Source organism: Perissodus microlepis, chromosome 2, assembly GCF_051167445.1.
Source record: "Perissodus microlepis isolate ML-2025 ecotype Zambia chromosome 2, ASM5116744v1, whole genome shotgun sequence".
In the NCBI taxonomy this organism is placed as follows: Eukaryota; Metazoa; Chordata; class Actinopteri; order Cichliformes; family Cichlidae; genus Perissodus; species Perissodus microlepis.
In genome coordinates, this window is record NC_140462.1 from 21,634,492 (window position 1) to 21,641,859 (window position 7,368).

Consider the following 7,368-nt stretch of genomic DNA (forward strand, 5'->3'; position numbering starts at 1 on the left):
TATGAACACAAAGCAAAATTGGAAATGAACACAAAGAGACTTTAAGGCGATCGGCACAGTGATTCTACTTTAGAAACACGAACAGGTAGAAACTGTTTGCAGTCATGAAAAACTGCTTATCCATTTGTTACCTGTTGAAGTTCAGGTTCTGGCTGCTGGGCTGGGGTCAGCATACGCTCAGTATATCCATACTGATCAGAGAAAAAAAGGAGGTTATTATTCGAACTGAAATATGTGAAAAAACCAGAAGAGACTCTTGAGAGCACGAACCTCTGCTCAAGCAAAAATTTTTTTTACTAAAGGTAGCATAATACATGTTTACTTTCATTACACAAAAATTATACATAAGAGTGGGTGATGGATAATAGGTATTGATTTGCAAATAACTGTGCATGAAAAACTTAAGCTTATTATATAATATAATACTACAGTATATTTCTAACTAACCAGGTAGCACATTGTCTTCATTTTTGGGGTCAACCTGAAAGAAAGGCAGATGGATGGAAAATATTCAGTCATATTTAGAATCCCCATATATCAGTATCAGTTCCTGAATGTTGCCAATACAGAGAAAGGCACAGAAATTTTAAAAGTTAAGTATAAAAGACACTTTATGAAAGTTTATGAAAGTTTAACTTTATATAACCTATACTCCTATATATATGTTGTCAAACCAAACAGAAACATATTTTAAATAGTTCTATATAGCATTATTATCACTTTGACCTTAAGATCAGTCTATTTGTTTTGAAGGACAGATCAGAGTTCAAATGTGACATGATGTTTTGAATCATTATATGGTACTAGCTATATGTGGACAATATACATCACACTTGTAAGAATCATAGTTTCTAAGTTATAAGGCTTTTTGTCACTTGTCAACCAATTAGGCTGACCATGAAGACTTGGTGGATATAAGCCAAATTTACACCTGTAGAATTCATTCAACACTTTTTGAGCTGTCATGTTTACAGACAAAGTGATGACATGCAATCAAAAACATACCCTCCTTGAGAGAGGTAACTATTGAGAGTCACCTTTGGCTTTCTCCAAAAGTTAATGATTTTGGCCTACAATAAAAGTCATGATTGGCTACCTACTGTATTCTGAGTCTTTGAGCGCATTAAAGTCTTACAACTATCAATGATTAATATCATTAATAGTTGTAATAAAACAGCTACTAATTTTATTGGAGGAGAACTATAATTGGGGGAACTGTTATGTTTACTGAAAAATAGAGAAGGAAAAGATTTAAATAATGTCAGTTTTCAGTTGATTGCCAGGAAAAATTATTTAGTTTATTATTGATAAAGGAGGGAAATTAATGTCTAGACGTGTAATTCACTGGCTATGATAAATGCGTGCACACTGTTCCACATACACTGAAAAAAATGCAATAGGGTGGTTGTTGAATTTGCATAGAATTACTTCATATATCCAGCATGACTAATTTAAATTTCACATCTAAACATATTTTTGTCTTTTAATTTTCACATATTCTTTAAGAATATTCATTCTTTTAGAACAAATCATGTTGAAAAGAAACAAGTTAGTGTGTTTTATCCTCAAGCTCCGCCCCCTGGAAAGGAAAAATCGGCTGCACTGTCCGCCATTTTTGTCTCTCGCTTTGGAAAATCTACTACCATCTGGAGTTTTACACTTGAAGGTAAATAAGATTTTAAAGCTAACACACCAGTGAGAAAGAGTGTAGACCCTTTATATATGTGGACTTTTACTGGGGTGTTGTTATTTTACAGGTATGTGGGCTGTTTATCGAAAACCATGAAAGGCTAATGTTAGGCTCCAGTTAACTAATGGTAACCGATATTATGCGATAAGCAAATTAGTAATTAACATATATAATGTGAGTTAATATTGTTTGTATATTCTTTCAGTCTAAATTAACAGACTATTACAAACTTGCATCGGTGTCTGTAGTAAGTGGTGGTACCTGCAGTGTCTTAACCATTAAACAAGCTAATGTAGGGCCGGGATATGACTAGTTTGTTGAAACATGTCTGCTGCCAATGTGACTGCTCAAACACGGTAACATTACCAGCACATAGCCACAGCCGCTATAAACATGCTGAAAGGTCAATCTAGCTTCTGTAGTCAGCAGCTGGAAGACTCAACACAGACCCAAGATTCAGTGTAACGGTTATCTAAATGTTGTGTGTCCTGTTTGTAAGCCCAGAAAAAGAAATTAAATAAAATGACGACCTTGAGCTTCAAGCTAATGTAAGCGTAATGCTATAGCATAAAGCGACTAATGCAATGATGAGGTTGTTAAATTAGTAAAAATACAGTAAATATATCCAACATGAATCATTTATATTTTTGGTCTAAACATAATTAAGTCTCACGCCTTTCACTTGTTTTAGAAGGATGTTCAGTCTTTTAAAACCAGTCATATCAAAATAACAGAAAATAGTTATGTTTTCTGTTGAAACTCCCCCCCCCCCCCAGGGTGTGTTCTGCGAGGGAAAATTCACTGTGGCGGTCCGCCATTTTTTGTCTTCGCTTAGTTTACGTTTGGTGCTGAGCTTTACTTTGTCGAGGTAAACTGAAAACTACATGTTTGAGAGGAAACGAAGAGAACATCCATTAGATGGGGAAGTTTTTCTCATGAATTGCTGTTGAGCAACATAATGGAAAAAACAAGTCATTCCTTAAGTTAACTAACGATAATGCTAGCTTAAGCTGCGGGACAATATTATGTGCATTAGCTTTTTTTCAGTGTGTGCCCAGTCACATTCGCTTGTTTTTTCTCAGTGAATACAGACTAACAAACTTGTGTCCATTTAGTTAACTGGTTGTACCTAAAATGTTTTAGTTAAACAGTTAAATAAGCTAGTTTGCCATGGGGTGGGCTCTGTGTGTGTGTGTTCGGGGGGTGTCTTCACTAAAGTCGGTTTATTTAGAGCATGACACCTATGCAGTACTCATTAGGAGAGGAAGTGCATGACGTGGGGCTTTATTTCATGTTCTGGGGCAGTGAATGTAATGTACTAATAACATGTTAAAGACACACAAAAACCCAACAAATTATTTTAACTGATTTATAGAGAGACTGAGAGGAGGGCTTAAAGAGATAAAAATAATGACGATAGAAATATGTTAAATTTATTTTTTCTGTATCGATATATGGTGCTTATCCCTGCTGAAGGGCAGATTGGTGTTGCTTCAGAACAATTCTCTAGCGCTGTTACGTAGAGGTGTTACAGTTAAGGTTTTAATAACATTATTTTATTTACTAGTGAAGATTTGCATATGTTATCTCACATTCTGTAAGGTAAATTTTCTGGAAAGGTCAAATTAACTAATTTAACTAAGTATTAATGAAAGACCTTGATGTGTATATGACAATAATAGATGTAGTTTCTGGGTCATTTGGCAGAACTGCAAAATGGCCAGAAGGAGGCAACTGCTGTGGTTGCAAACAGGCTTTGGGTGGTATGGAAGTAAGGGCAACTATGGAACTGCTCAGCAACATGGGACCCATAGCTAATAAATAGTAATATGACAAAAAAATAACAACTTTGTGTGGATGTAACCTTGTGAGATTTGAGATTTTGACAGCATTTTTATATGACAACTTCTCTTTTTAGATAAATGCAGAGTTTAAGCGCATTACCACCATGCCACTGCAGTCCAGATTACTCTCGCAGATAGATGTGCTATCTGACAAACTAATAAAGGTCTTCAAAAGGCGAGGAGGACAAATAGGAAGAAGACTTCAGAACATTCTGGAGCCCACGGCCCAGGTAAGAAAAAAAATTTATTTGTGTATACACTTTAGGGAAAATAATAATTTTAACAAAATGCTGCTTGTCACTCTATGCCAGGAGTATGTTGAAAATCACCTGGGATTTTCACAATTTACCATGGGTGCGTTTTTTTTTCTTCTTTTACCTGCATTAGAACTATGTGTGGAGTTCATAGTTGAACACCTCTATGCTCTGACAGTATTCTGCTTCTTTGCATGGAGATTTCACTTCAGAAATGCATTACCTTTTTGAGCATTCTGAGGACTCAAATCACATGCTGTAATGAATCCATTCTTGTTCACCTAATGTGTTAATGTTAACATTTTTTGGAATAGTGACACAGATTAAAATAAGATTTGGTATAATGTTCTTTGACCAGTGTTCTGTTTAATTAAATTTTGGAATTCTGCATTTTCTAGGCCACAGATGAAGCCATTATCCAACGATCTAATAAGGAAACAACCATGGGAATTTACATCATAAAGTCAAGAGATGCCAATGGCAGCCCTGAGGACATCGGGATAGTCCTTGAAGGCCAGAGAGTCTGGCAGGATTTGGATAACTATACCCTAGCAGCTGCAATGCTGTTTGGACTAATGTACACTTTGAACCTCACCTACCCACTGGAAAAGTATACCTTCGAGGTATTATAGAAACTGGTTATGGAGCTCAAAAGGAACAGCCTTTCAAAGAAGGCCCAGGTTTTCAGGACCAGACTGTACAATTGAACAGTTTTCCAGTTATGATGTGGGAACAACATGTTTACCTCTTCGAATATGTACCATCCTTTCTTTTAAGCCAGCACTGGTAATGTTGCAGTACATAGTGAAACTTATTTTTCTGGCACTTTTCAACTTGGGGCCTTTATTACTGCAGTTTTCACTTTTCAAGCCATGGCTCTTTTAAAAAAAAAAAAATTCTAACTTTGAATGTCCATTTCTCTCAATGGAAATGGTGCCTTGCACCAATTTCACCAGTTTGCAATTTTTTTCCCAAGGTGCACCACTACAAACAGATTGCATCGTCTAGTATTAGTGATTGTGATGTTTAGTGATAGAAGCAAGCCAATACTAATCAGTTTAGGTCTCTTGGTTTTGTGCCTGTGGGTTATAATGTTATTTTAAGTCTCTTCTTTGTGTCATTTTAATAATTACACCCCTGTTGCCATATTACCTTGTGGCTCTTACATTTAAAAAACTATTTTTTACATAAGCGCGATGTCATAAGGCCCCACAATGTTGAATTCAGCTTACAGAAGATAACTTTGAGGAATGTTGTGGAATGTTTTTCAAGAGATGCATTGTACAAATATGACTCATGTATATTTTGGAAGCCTGAATTGAAAGTCCATTGTTACAACTGTGTAGTATTTTCAAAAATACAGGTCATTGTTCAAAAATGTTTTGCTTATTTCTTTGATTGAAGAGAAAGTGTACAGTACATACAATAAGATCAGCCTTAATTTAGTTTTATTTATTGAACACTCAATTATATATTAGATTATATATTATATATTAGAAATTTGTTATAAAATAAAATAAGCTTACCATAAAATAATCTTGTCAATATAACACATAGTAGTCCAATACAATTAACACAAAAAGTTCATGTCTGATAAACAAGTGGTTTCTATAAATATTTGACCGGAATGAAAAACATAACAACATAACAAAGTCATGTTCATGTTACCAGAAAAATGTGTGCAGGTATAACATAAAAAACTAAGGTTAACCAAACATAACTTAATTTCGTGCAACCGATTACAATAATTTTTTTACGTTTATCCCACTGATTTTTTTTTTCAGTGTAGATGAAGAAGAACCATTCAATCCACAATGTACTTTTCTGTAGGGTTCTATTAACTGAACATATCACCACTATGGCATGTCAGTTTAATTGATCAAGGAGCAGTTAAATACATACAGTGCCAGGAAGCGTCCCAAAAAATAAGCCAGTGATGACCTTATCGCCCCTATTAGCCCTGCCTTAAAATCAATATGTGAAGTTGAGGGAATAAGGGGATTACTGCCATTGTTATAGGGCCTGTGAGGAGCTGCAACCAGAGAAAAGTTGAGCTAAAGTTTCTACAAATTGCTTTGGGATTATTAAAAGGATCTGGTGGGGGGCCTTCTGAGAACAATATTTCTGAGAAGGGGAAACAAGAGAGGAAAGTGAGAGGGAAAAGAAGAGTGAGAATGAAAGAAAGACTGTGATAACATATCTTTGGATCTGCTGATAAGAGCACCCATGCCTTGCTCCCTTTATTCTGCTTAGACACTTAATTAAAGGACCTCAAAATAGAGGTGACCACACCTGGCCTGATTAGAAAGTAAGGTTATTAATCTAGGTTTCACATCAGTTAAAGAGCAGGGGAGTTGCGGAAAGTCTCCAGCATGCTAACTTCTGTCCTTGTTTTATAGTATTTTTAAATGACTGGTTTAATACAGCACCACGCTGATTCTGTAATTATAAATTCAGAAAAACAAGGCTCGCCAGCATTTTAATGTATAAAATATCACAATGTTTAATGGCTGACACATCCATTAAATGGTGATTAGTATTCAAAAAGTGCAACCCCCCCCACACACACACAAGTAACCTGTGGTGTTACTTTCCCCTTGTTCAGTGCCATCCATCACAGAAAACACCGCTCCATCTCCTGCATTTACAATCTTGCAACCGCAGCAATCCAAGCATGTTTTGCAAAAAGGGCTGAACAAGCAAGTTATACATCTAAATTAAAGTGTGATCACTGCCAGCAACATTGGGGTCAATTCTCTTGAGTTCAGCAGGCATGTGGGTGATTAATGTGTCTCAGAGATAAAACTGTAAATGAAGCACCTGACTAACAGAAGCTGATAGCTGTTACTGCTGAGCGAAGGCTGCGATGTAAAATTTAAAATTTCACAAAAAAGGATTATGATTGGCTCAGATAAGACCTTTTTTCTTTTTGTTTCACACATGATGACAACTAAGAAGGACGTGGTAGCACTTTCATGACATCATATTGGGTAATAGATGTACCTCTTTAAGATCTAGGTGATTTTGTTATTACCTCTGCCAAAGATGTTATGTGTTTGGTAATGTTTCCAGGCGTGCGTGTGTGTCATTCTGTATGTAAACATGATTGCTCAAAATTTGGAATCAGACTTTGTGGGATCATGATAACAACACATTAAAATTTGGCTTACATTCACCGTGGTCTTCAAGGTCAACTAAGTTATTTACTGGTCAAAAATGTATGCATTTTCAATATAACGAATCAAAATATCATCTCACACTTGACCTCTTCAAGGTGAATACATTGATCTGAAGGTCAAAGTGAAAATAATGCTGTATAATGCTACTTAAAACTATGTTGTTGTTTTTTTTTGCCAATGTCTGTATTGACAACATGTAAGGACGCAGAGAATGATATATGCAGATTCTAAATATTATTATTATTAATAAAATATTACTATAATATTATAATCTATTATTTTATTCTGACTTTGTTTTGTGGATTACAGTCACAATCTGAATATGTGTACAATGTTCCCGAATAAGTATACATTTTTTTGAAAAACAAAATAAACTTGTGACCAAAATAATAAATAATTAT

General features: G+C 35.3%; 1 long non-coding RNA gene across 1 annotated transcript; it reads left to right on the top strand.

The window, feature by feature from the left end:
* Nucleotides 1-1,562: 1,562 nt before the first annotated feature.
* LOC146392735 (uncharacterized) lies at nt 1,563-5,730 on the top strand. Its single transcript, XR_014802674.1, has 3 exons — nt 1,563-1,666; nt 3,609-3,764; nt 4,187-5,730. It is a non-coding gene; the product is annotated as an uncharacterized LOC146392735 (long non-coding RNA).
* Nucleotides 5,731-7,368: the final 1,638 nt, after the last annotated feature.